This window comes from Acinonyx jubatus, chromosome C2 (genome assembly GCF_027475565.1).
Source record: "Acinonyx jubatus isolate Ajub_Pintada_27869175 chromosome C2, VMU_Ajub_asm_v1.0, whole genome shotgun sequence".
Taxonomy (NCBI): Eukaryota; Metazoa; Chordata; class Mammalia; order Carnivora; family Felidae; genus Acinonyx; species Acinonyx jubatus.
Genome location: NC_069384.1, coordinates 43,011,874 through 43,024,478, shown reverse-complemented (window position 1 = coordinate 43,024,478; position 12,605 = coordinate 43,011,874). Strand labels below are relative to the sequence as shown.

At 34.3% G+C, this 12,605-nt stretch overlaps 1 pseudogene; it reads left to right on the top strand.

Annotated features, from left to right (window-relative positions):
- Nucleotides 1–10,631: 10,631 nt before the first annotated feature.
- LOC113604747 (60S ribosomal protein L34-like) lies at nucleotides 10,632–10,994 on the top strand (annotated as a pseudogene).
- Nucleotides 10,995–12,605: the final 1,611 nt, after the last annotated feature.

Sequence of the window (12,605 nt, the reverse complement as noted above, 5' to 3'; positions counted from 1 at the left end):
AAAAACTAGAAACAATTTTGCAAAGTGGCAATAATTACACACCTCTCAATAATTACTATAAATAAAATCAACTGAATCTAATGAAAAGACATAGGACGGGGCACCTGGGTGGCTCAGTTGGTTAAGCATCTGACTTCGGCTCAGGTCACAATCTCACGGTTTGTGAGTTGGACCCCGTTTTGGGCTCTGTGCTGACAGTTCAGAGCCTGGAGCCTGCTTCAGATTCTGTGTTTCCCTGTCTCTCTGCCCCTCCCCTGTTCACGCTCTGTCTCTGTCTCTCAATAATAAATAAACAGAAAAGAAAGAAAGAAAGAAAGAAAGAAAGAAAGAAAGAGAGAGAGAGAGAGAGAGAGAGAGAGAGAGAGAGAGAGAGAGAGAGAGGGAGGGAGGGAGGGAGGGAGGGAGAAAAGACAAGACAAGACATAGGACAACTAAATGGATAAAAAACAAGATCCATCTGCATACTGCCTACAAGAGACTGACTTTAATGTTTTTGTTTTGTTTTGTTTTTTAGAAAGAGAGAGACAGAGCATGAGTGGGGTAGAGGCAGAGATAAAGGGAGACACAGAATCAGAAGCAGGCTCCAGGCTCTCAGCTGTCAGCATAGAGCCCAATGCAGGGCTCGAACTCACAGATCGTGAGATCATGACCTGGGCCAAAGTCTGATGCTTCACTGACTGAGCCACCCAGGTGCCCCAGAGATTCACTTTAGACCTAAAGACATATGCTGGCTGGAAGTGAAGAGATGGGAAAAGTTATTCTATCCACATGAAATTGAAAATAAGCTGTGGTAGTAATATCCCATGTATGTATATATGTATGTATGTATGTATATGTATATGTGTATGCATATATACATATATATATATATATACAAACACACATATATGTTCAGACTTTAAAACAAATACTGCAATGAGAGACAAAAGGGGCATTAGATAATGATAAAGGGATCAATCTAATAAGAAGATATAACAATTATATATTATGTTCCTAACATAGAGCACCTACATATATAAAGCAAATATTAACAGATATAAAGGGAGAAATGGTGACACAATAATAGTAGAGGACTTTAACATCCCACCTATATCAATGGGTAGATGAACCTAGAGAAAAACCATATGGAAGCAGTAGCTTTGAATGACACGGATTTAACAGTTATTATATACAGAATATTTCATTCAAAAACAACAGGATATTCTTTTCAAGTATGCATAAAGCATTCTCTGGGACAGATTCTAACAGCCATAAAACAAACACACTTGACAAAATTGAGCCTTCTGATCAATGAACATTGAGTAGTTCTCCATTAATTTAGTTATTTTTAAAATTTGTTCGTCAGAATTTTGTGGCTTTCCTCATATAGATCGTTGTACATATTTTGTTAGAATTATACTTAAGGTATTTCATTTGGGGGGTTATGTAAATGGTATTGCATTTTTAATTTCATATTCCACTTGCCAATTGCTGACATATAGAAAAGCAATTACGTATATTAACATTATGTCCAACAATCTTGTTATAATCACTTACCGGTTCCAGGAATATTTTTTGAGGAGTATTTCATATTTTCTACAAAATGATGAAGTTATCTGTGAACAAAGTTTTATTTTTCCAATCTGTACACTCTTTCTTTCCTTTAGTTATCTTTTTACATTAGGTAGAATTTCCAGTACAATGTTCAATAGGATTAGTGAGAGAGGATATCTTTGCCTGGTTCCTTACTGGGAATGCTTTAAGTTTTTCACCATTAAGTGTGATGTTATAGTTTGTTTTTATAAATAGTCCTTATCAAATTAAAGAAGTTCTCTTTTATTCCTTCTTTGTTGAGATATCATGGATAAGTGTTGGATTTTGTCAATTGTTTTTTCTGTATCTATTGATATGATGTGATTTTTTTTTTACCCTGTTAATTGACTTTTGGATGTTGAATCAGTCTTGTATACATAGAATAAATCCCAGCTTAAATATATATTTACTATAAATTTTCATATTGATTATTTAGAATATAAATGGAAGAAAAAAAGCTATTATTTGTGCATTTACTATGACACGGCCACTATGCTATTAAACACGGTACACCCATATTTTAATAAATTCTTATTAGCCTGGTATCAGTATTCTCAATTTTGAATAGGATAATAATAAAACTTAAAGAAGTTTATTATTTGAAAATGTTAAACTATGAAATATAATGTAATGATATTTAAAACAAAGTTTCATCTTATTACACAATATTTTCTAGTCTGTGTTAAATTAACAACATTGATTAAATTTGTCTGGTATCATATTTGTGCTTAGCTGGCATGTATTTTTTATTTAAATATGTTAAATCACATAAATAAATATATGTTCATGTATATGAGGTTTCATATAAACTGAATTGAATACACACATAAAAAATAAAGATAATTTTAAACACAATTTTTCGATACTATTTCAATAGACCATGTTCAAGCAAGCATTTGCTCCTGCTGCTACTATTGGTTTTGTTGTTGTTGTTGTGTTACTATTATTAAGAATGCAATAAAAGTAAATCCTGATTCCATTTGTGGTTTAAACTAATGATCTTTAAAGTATCTCCTCCCATTCTTATTTTCTCTTGTTTAGCAAAGACATGTAAATAATGCCACATCTCTTTGCTAAGAAAGATGTCTTACTGTCCACCCCCACCACCCCAAAAAAATAAAAGATTTGTACTGCAAAATGCATCTCTTCTGTTTAGAAATTAGATATTTATTTTAGGGAAAAGTAATTGCTTCTTCATACTGTATACTGTAATAGAATTTTCAGTCCAAAAGCAATTTAAGTCAGCAACATATTGAACTATAATTAAAGATTTATGATTCCATTAAAAGGTAATGTTATAGTTAATCCCTAATAATAAAATACTTCATAAAAGTTCAGTGTTATACACAATGCAGTGCAGAATACGAACATCAAGTTCTCCCAAATATTTACTGGGCTTGTGATTTCATTGAAAATGCTAACACTTGAATTTCAATAATACATTATATTGGCTTTAGATTTAATTGTAGAAGTATGGTTATCTTCCTTTAAATATATGTGCAGAATGTATTTTGTGGGATATATTTATTTAGATAACTGGATACCCTTTAAAATATTGTGATGCTTTACTTCTTTTCAATATACTCTTATTATTAAAAGAAGGATGAGATTCTGGTCAAGATGACCCAGTATATTCAGGTTGCAATGTCCTTTCTTAGCTTTAAATAAAAATAAAACATTATAAGTATAGATAATGGAAAAGGCATAGCCAGGTGGAAAAAAGTGGAAACGGACAAAATGCATACAGTATTGAAACCATGGGTCCTTGACCCATAAATATACAGTGATGGCCAAGGACTTGTCTCTGGCACGTTAAAGGGACATGTGTACCATGTGATATGAAAACAAGAGTCAGGCTCCCTACTTGACCATATGCATTATTTTTCAAGCTCTGTATCTCAGCGAATGAGGCTGGCCATACCACGGAAGGACCACGTTTTCAGTAGGACTATCACATTTAGCAAATACAAATACTAAATAAAATGGGCACACTTCTACAAAAAATAGTATCCAGTTTACTTTAAATTCAAATTGAATTGGGCAGCCTGTATTTTACCTGGCAACGGTACTCCTGAACCTGTAGCTACAAGAAACATGAACAGCTTCAGAACTGAGAAAAGATCATGGAAACTCTGTGTTTAAGTTTGTCTCCCCAGTACCCCACACAGTCAAAAGCCCAATATTTTATTAATTTCATACAACTACAAAATTTCATCATAAGCCTCAAGCCCCAAGGACTCATGGGCCAGGGAATAGACACTAGCAAACTGTTGGTTAGGAGACACTGAAAGAAAATCAAAACAAAGAAAAATATGAATATATTCAAAAAGAAAACTCCTTTTCCAAAGGATAGAACCTATCAAATTCCAAGAAAAGAAAAAAAAATCGTGGTAACAAGACAACTAGTACATAAGTTAAATGCAGATTAAAAATATAACTTGATAAGGTGGTCTAATGAAGACATTACATTCAGCATGTTTTTGATGCTCAATAGTTATATGAAAAAAATTAAAAGGAAATAGTATTAGTAAGTGAAAACTAAGAATTTAGGACTATGAAAAATATTTAATTTTGGAAATACTAAACAACATTTATATTGCTCTTAAAATGGAAACAGATAGTACAAACTAGATGAGACATCAAGGAAGAAAATCTTAGCAACTTGTCAGATACTACTGAAGAATTCGCCACTAATGCACCAAAATGTTAAGATGTTCGCACGGGTGTAATGTTAAGAATGATCAGAATGCTAAGAATGTTAATGTAATGTTAAGAATGTGACATGTAGAGACTCTGAAATAGACCTATAAGTTTCAGAAGGAAAAAAATGGAAGAAACGTCAGAGTGGCAATATTTGAAGATAGCATTAACATAATTTTTTGATAACTGAAGAAAAAATGAGTTTTCTTTCTGTATTAACATGTAGGCCTTAAAAGGGTATGTAAAATATACCTGTGACTATGTCAATCATAGGGAAAACTTTTGGAACAAAAAAAGAATCAAGTTTAGTTTTTAACACATAAAAGGAAAATCACATTATTTGCGAAAGAAAGAAACTTAACCTGTAATGTAATTAAAATAGATTGCTTTTAACCAGCTGTAAGGAATATCTGAAGAAATGCTGAAGAAAAATAAGTAACAACCTAGAATATTAGCTAAACTGTAATTCAAAACGGGATAACATTAAGACTTTAGTTTGCAATACATGCAATGACCAAGTTAGCTACCTAACAACCATCACTAAATATAATACAAAACAAAACTAAATATAGGGTCTTCGTTAGCAGGGGTAAAGGAAGATAGAAATCCTTAAAATTTTAAAAAATCTTGGGGCGCCTGGGTGGTGCAGTCGGTTAAGTGTCCGACTTCAGCCAGGTCACAATCTCGCGATCCGTGAGTTCAAGCCCCGCGTCAGGCTCTGGGCTGATGGCTCAGAGCCTGGAGCCTGTTTCTGATTCTGTGTCTCCCTCTCCCTCTGCCCCTCCCCCATTCATGCTCTGTCTCTCTCTGTCCCAAAAATAAATAAAAAATAAACGTTGAAAAAAAAATTTTTAAAAATCTTATATGGAACTCAATAGTAGCACTATAACTTAAAAATGTCAAGGGGCATGTGTCTTTCTCATTGTCTTCTCAGAAATCTCTCAAAAAGTGTAAGTAATATGAAATGCAATCTGTATTTGCAATAATAATGAAAAATTTATGTATCCCTGCACTACATTATGTGAGGTAAGTCTGTTTAATGGAGGCAAATGGAATGGTTTGGAAAGATGTCAAGAGAAGATTCCCATCGTTGACAATGTTGCACTACTATAACTGAGGGAAATTCTTCCAAATTAAGTGATGCAGCTTAAGATTCAAAGACAAAATTTTGAATCAGATTTTTTGTTTGTTTAACCAGAGGAGCTCCACCCCTCTGCTTTATTTACAGGAGATATACTCCAGCACCCCAAGTGGATGCCTGAAACGACAGATAGTACCAAACCCTAGATATACATTTTTACTTTACATACAGACCTAAGATAAAGTTTAATTTATAAATAAGCCATGGTAAGAAATAACTAATAATAGAACAATTATAACAATATACTGTAATAAAATTTATGTCTGATTTTTTTTCAAAATATCTTATTGTACTGTACTCACCCTTCATCTTGTGGTGATGTGAAATGATAAAATGCCTACATGAGGAGATAAAGTGAGTGGGTGATGTAGGCGTAGCGATGTGGCGTTAGCCTACTACTCACCTTCTGACAACACATCAGGAGTTATTATCTGCCTCCAGACTATGGTGACTGCATTAAGGATTACCGCACAGAGAAATGTAAACACTGGCCAAAAACGTTGCGTAGTTTTTAAAAAATGTAAAATAAATCAGTATGTCATTTTACTTTTGTGACTTTAGAGTATACAAAATTTCAGGAACAACATATCAAACTATAGAAATAAACTATGTACTGGCGGGCCTCTGAAAAGGATCCTAAGAGCAAAATAAACTATCTTAGAGTAAAAAGAAAAATTACTTTGAGGAAGAACAAAGGATGGAATACAGGACATGAAAGAGAGAAATCAAAATAAGCCACAAAATAAAAAAAAAAAAATTAAGAGAGGTGAAACAATGAAGTTTAAGAAAACTTTAATGAAAAAGTATTAAAATTGCCAATATAAAGGATATAATGGATCTTAGAAAAAAACAATGATCAGTTTAGAAATATTTTAATAAAGCTAATTGATTTCAAATCAAAGATCCAGTTGGCAGTAAAGTACAATATCATTTTACCTATAAATACAAAACAATAGTCTGACCTAAGATTTTTCAATATCAACAGTAAATTCTGAAAGGGACTGTAGCAATGTCTGCAAATTCCTCAAAAAAAGAAAAAAAGAAAGGAAAATATGAACCATTAATTCTATGGGCATACAAATTATTAAATACTAAAGAAACAAATAAATATTGCCAAGAATTCATTAGCCTTTCAGATGATCCTTGAAGAAATATTAAAAGATGAACTATAGGTGCACCTGGGTGGCTCAGTCTGTTAAGCATCCAACTGTTGATTTCAGCTCAGGTCATGACCTTACAGTTCATGAGTTTAAGCCCTGCATCAGGCTCTGCCCGGACAGGGTGAATTCTGCTTCTGTCTCTCTCTCTCTCTCTGCCCGCCCCCCCCCACTCACTCTCTGTCTCTGTCTCAAAATAAATAAAAATAAACTTAAAAAGAAAGATAAACAATAAATAGTGAAATGACTACAAAGACATTTGCAGTGGTATCAAATAAATACTGTTAGGTGTTAAGATAGGCAGAATACCAATAAACTCCCCCTTGAGTTTAATACTCTCCCCCTTGAGTGTAGACAAACCTGAAACTTGCTTCTACTCAGTAAAATATGGCACATTTTAGGAATATTACTAGGGCTCCTATTCAGTTACATGGCAAAAGTGAAGGAACCGTGCAGATGAAATTAAGCTCTATAATCAGTTGACTTGAGGTTAACCAAAGAAGTCTACCTTGTCTGAGCCTGATCAAATCAGATGAGCATCTAAAAGAAGGCTTTAGAGGTAAGAGACAGAAGTCAGAGACTCTCTCTTTCCTGAGGCAAACTTTATCTAGCTGACGGAAAATGAATCTTGCCAACAATACATTAAGTTAGAAGAGGATGCCAGGTTCTTTGGTTAACACTGAAACAATTTTCTCCTCCTTTATAATTATTTCGTAAAAGTATGATATGGTCAGATTAAATCAAACCAATATAGAGAACTGATTTAAATTGAGTGCTGAAAACAGTTTTCTATCATATTTATCTTCTACTACAGATTCCTGTACATCAATTCATATTCTTTGTCATTTTAACTTTTTTTTGTTGTTGTTTTTGTTTGTTTTGATCAGGCTATTCAATCTATGAGTTATATATTGGTGGGTTTTTTTTTTTTTTTGCAAAAATGAATTGTTCTAACAGTTTGGGACTTGAATAATCATATGAAATAGTAACTAGTTACAAAAGAATTTCCTAGTTCTTTTTCATGATTCATGAAATTTTGAAATTCAGATTTTCATGAAATTTCATTAAATTCAGATTTTCATGACTTGCATCATTTTATAACAATGTTTTCTGTCAGAAATACTGAAGCATGGGGCACCTGGGTGGTTCAGTCAGTTGAGGGTCTGACTCTTGATTTTGGCTCAGGTTGTGATCTCACTGTGGTAAGACTGAGCCACACTTAGCGTGGAGCCTCCTTAAGATTCCCTCCCTCCCTCTCTCTCTCTTTCTCCGCCCCACCCCCGACAACCTCTGCCTTTCTCCTCTACTCCCACTCTAAAATAAAATTTTAAAAAAGAAAAATAAAACAAACACTGAGGCATGAAGAATTGATATATTGAATAGGAAAATGTGCTGGATACTTCTAGATCTACATGCTCAAGTTTCAGATGTTTTTGAATGTTGCATGTAGAGAACACACAATGTTCTTTTTCCTAAAAGGTTCAAAGACAATAAAGACCTAATGGAAGGAAATGGGCTCTATGTTGACACACTGCTGATACCATGTCAGTGTCTTCATACAGTATCTCATTAAGATTTCAAATGTTTCGATAGCTATAGTCATTATTTGTTATCCTTCAGAGGAATATGGGATTTTAAATTGTGTCAGAGCAGCTGTTCAGAGAAGCCACTTGAGTAGTGAGGGTTATTACTGACAGTCTCAGCATGATGATTGCATTACCGTGTGCTGGAATATGATTCTGAAAAATGAGAAATACTCTATTTAGGCAAAGAGAAATGACTTGCTGTTTGTTTCTGAATAACTCAGTCTACTGTATGGTAGGTTGAATAGATGCACAAATCTTATAATGATTACTGATATCTTGGTAAAAGTCTCATTGAAGTAAACTGTAGGGTACCTGAGGTTTCATATGCATTTATCAAACAACCGATAGAAACGCTGCTTTTTAAAAAATGAAAAGATGAGGTTTAGGGCACAAAATCCTCACACCTGGTTGTTACCAATGGTATTTTGTTACCACTATTAATCATATCTTACTTGTTTATTTTTAGGATGAGAACATTTCCAGCACCACTTACCCTACCTTTTAGCTGTGTTCTGGACTTGTGTGAAAATTTTATTTCGGTCAGTCAAGTTTTATTTTAAATATACCAGCAAAATATAGAACATAAACTCTGACCGCTATGATTGTCAAAATAAATTTCATTTTTTAATGAAAATAAACACTGCTTGATGTAATAATATTATACATTCTAGTTATATATATTTATAAGGATATTATAAAACTATCTTTTTTCACACACAACTTCCAACAAAATAGTCAAGCAATTAACTGCTAATGTTTTATTATATGTACTATTGTAGTCTAATTTTACAATCATTCAACAGTTGACCTATTCCTTCCATTTAGTAAATTCTAAGTTTTGCCATATTCAAAACACACAAAAAAATCAAGGTTTATCTATAGAGTTTTTACATATAAAATGCTTATATGTAAATAATTTTTATATGTAAAAGGTTTATATACTTTTTTTAATCCTTATCAAAATACATATATATCTTTTCTAAGGTAAGAATTAATGTATAATAGCATTTTAGGGTGACAATTTAGAATGACACTAAGGGTGAATACTTTCATATGTTTCTCTCAATGTATATATTCACATTTGTATTTTTTCTTATATATTTACATATAATATTAATATTAGGTATAAAATACATAAGGATATATTTAAATATATACAATATTCATCCTTTCAATAAGGATATCTATAAATTCTTGATCCCTATTCAGGATAGAGTTGAGAGAACAGACCCACTGTAGTTATTTCAAGCAGAAAAGAGCCTAATACAGGAACAAGTTGATTATGGTATTGTTAGAAGGGCTGAGAAGGTGGAACCCAGGGAATGGTTTATAGATTTTGAAGCCAAGCCACTGCACTTGTCCCTCAGAGGTTAAATGTCTAGGTCCTACTGCTGACCTCTAGGTATCCCAGAGCCTCAAAGCAACCAAAGGGTGGAAGATATAATCTGGCTACTGCCAACTCAGATCAGCTAAACGTTACACAGGAGCCACCCCAGCTTCAAGAAGAAGAAAGCTTCTGCCTCTCTTCCATTTCCCAAGGCTCTTCTGAGTGCATCTCACTGGAATGAACTGGAGCACACCCAGAAACTCGGTGACAAGAGAGTCTGGCAAATGTATTTACCAGCAGAGCACAGAAGAGATCAGTAGTCAATGAGAAGTAGAAAAACATGAGGAAATAATAATAAAAGAAGTGATTACTTCTTAACTGTATGAGTGTAGAAAAACAACTAACAGTGGGATTAATTTGTACTTTTTCTTAAGGGATAAGAATTTACCAGGTGAGGCATTTGGAAAGATCGCTACAAGCAGAAGAGGATGAATGTTCAGATCTATAGAGGTATAAAGAAGCAAGATAACATATAGTTAGTTTAGTGTCTTTGGAGGGTAAGCTTCATGTCAGGAGCAAGAAAAAGAGCAACCGTAGTAACTAATGTTGGAAAATCCTCAGGAAGGTTAAGAAGGATCTAACAAATTGCAAAGGAGCATTAACTTTGTTTCCACGGTGAGTGAGGACATTAGAGAGAGTGGCATGATTAGTTTTGTTCTTTACCAAGGGTGGACAGAGGGGCAGAAACTGGGATATAAAGAAAGAAAAAGAAATCTACTTCTACTATATATATATAAACACTCCCCTAATGTTTGCAGAGGATGACAATTTCTACATAGACACATATAAGAGTTTTGTATACTAATTGATTCACTTGATTATTTTTGTTTGTTTAGAAACTATCTTTTTAGATCTACTGAGAATTTAGAGGCAAACCAGATTCCTGCTCCAGGGAGTTAAGCCTGAAAATTGGCCACGCCTGAAATAAGCCACCATATCAGATGATGTGGACTTCATGGTTTTCATGGGTCTTTTAAAATTATGGAGCATTTATAAGTATTAATTTTCTGTGAAAAAGATAATGTGCATTAAAAGAATACTATAAGCCTTTTTTTCTCTTCCAGGCACAGTGTCCATAGGCCTTCAGAATGTTCCAGCATTTGACATACACTCGTAGCCTGTCCTATAATACAGCCTCTAACAAAATTAGGCTGGCCCAACCCCTGGTTAATAGAGTCGTTTACCTTTATACTAAGAAGGTTGGGAAAGCGCCAAAACGCACGTGCTGTGTGTGCCCAGACCGACTTTGAGGAGTTCATGCTGTGGGATCTAAAGTTCTTACGTTTTTTTGTTTTGTCTAAAACAAACAAACAAACAAACAAACAAACAAAAAAACCCATCAGTAGGGCCTGTAGTATGCTAAGTGAACTGATGGGATCAAGCTTGCTTGCCTTATTGAGGAGAAAATCACTGTAAAAGTGTTGAAGGCACAGAGTCAGAAAGCTAAAGAAAAAAAAAATGAAGCTTTTTGAGAAATAAACAAATAAATAAAGGACTATGATTTCAAAACCATTAAAGTGATCATTCAACTAAAGAACTTATAATGCCATAAAACTAAATAATATGAAATGATTGTCTTCTACCTCAAATTCTTTTGTAACCCAAAGTTAAGGTAGTAAAATGGTGTTGGAAACAAAAAAAAGCAAAACAAAACTCAGTTTGCGACTCTTTCTCCCACTGCTTTTCTACCAATCCCTTCCCCTTCCCCTCCTTCCTCTCCTCCCCCTCCCTCTGCCCTTTTCCATGTTCCAAAGGCCTACATACTCCTTTTCCCAGCTGTTGGCAAGAGGCTTGTCTGATGAATCCCCTTTAGGGAACTGCTCCAATCCAATAGTGGATGCTGCCCCATCCCAGCCAAGGTCTAATAACTGGGCTCCAGAGATTTCTGGATGGTTAGCTGGGGTATGTTTCACAACTGCATTTCAATTCAAATTAGTTTTTTCTCTCTCTCCAATTTCAAGACATTCCCTGATAAGTTTCTTACATACATACCTCCTTCTTGGAGTCTCTGTTCCAGGAAGTTGAATCAATGACTTCAAAACATACAAACATGCATATGTATACAGATACACCCACTTCTTACACACATACACACACAGCCCTAAGTTTTGTTGTTTGCTTTTCTCCTATGAGTATTTTTATTTATGCTGAGTGTATGTTTGGAAATGAACAGTAGTCCCTACCCTAGACCCTTTCTCTTATAAGACATGTTTTCATGATTATTCAATCATGAACCTTCTAATTAGTAATTAGTCCAATTAGAAAATTAGTCCAATTGGAAAATAGTGAGCACACAATAAATACTGATGTTAAATGATAGATTGAATGAACAAATCCTGATTTAAATCAACCCATACTTTCTGTTATCTGTCTTGTCTCCCCCCCCCACCCCCGCCTCCAAAATAATAATAATTTAAGATTTGGAACAGACTGTGCTATCCAATATGGTACCTACATGTAGCTACGTATATTTAAATTTATACTAATTAAAATGAAATGAAATTTAAAACATTAGTTTTTTTAGCCTCACTAGCCAAAATTTAAGTGTACAAAAGCCACATGTGGCTAGTAACTACCACACTGGGTGCTCAGATTATGGAACATCCCTCCATTATAGAAAATCTATTGGAAGGCACTTGTTTAGAGATCAAATGCCAAGGGAATGCTACCCTATGGAGATAATTTTTCCTTAATGGAGCTTTGCAATATTTGAGTGACTAAAGATGTTAGCATCTCAAGGAAAGGTGCTCAGCAGAATTATGGTTGGTGACAGTGTTAAAAATATGCTGACTACCGGAGCACCTGGGTGGCTTCATTGGCTAAGCATCCGACTCTTGGTTTGGCCCAGGTCATGATCTTGTGGTTCCTGAATTCAAGCCCTGCATCAGGCTCTGTGCTGACAGTGTGGAGCCTGCTTGGGACTCTCTCTCTCTTCCTCCCTCTCTCTGCTTCTCCCCTGTCCATGCTCTCTCTCTGTGTCTCTCTCTCAAAATAAATAAACTTAAATATATATATATACACACACACACACACACACACACACATACATATACGTGTGCTGC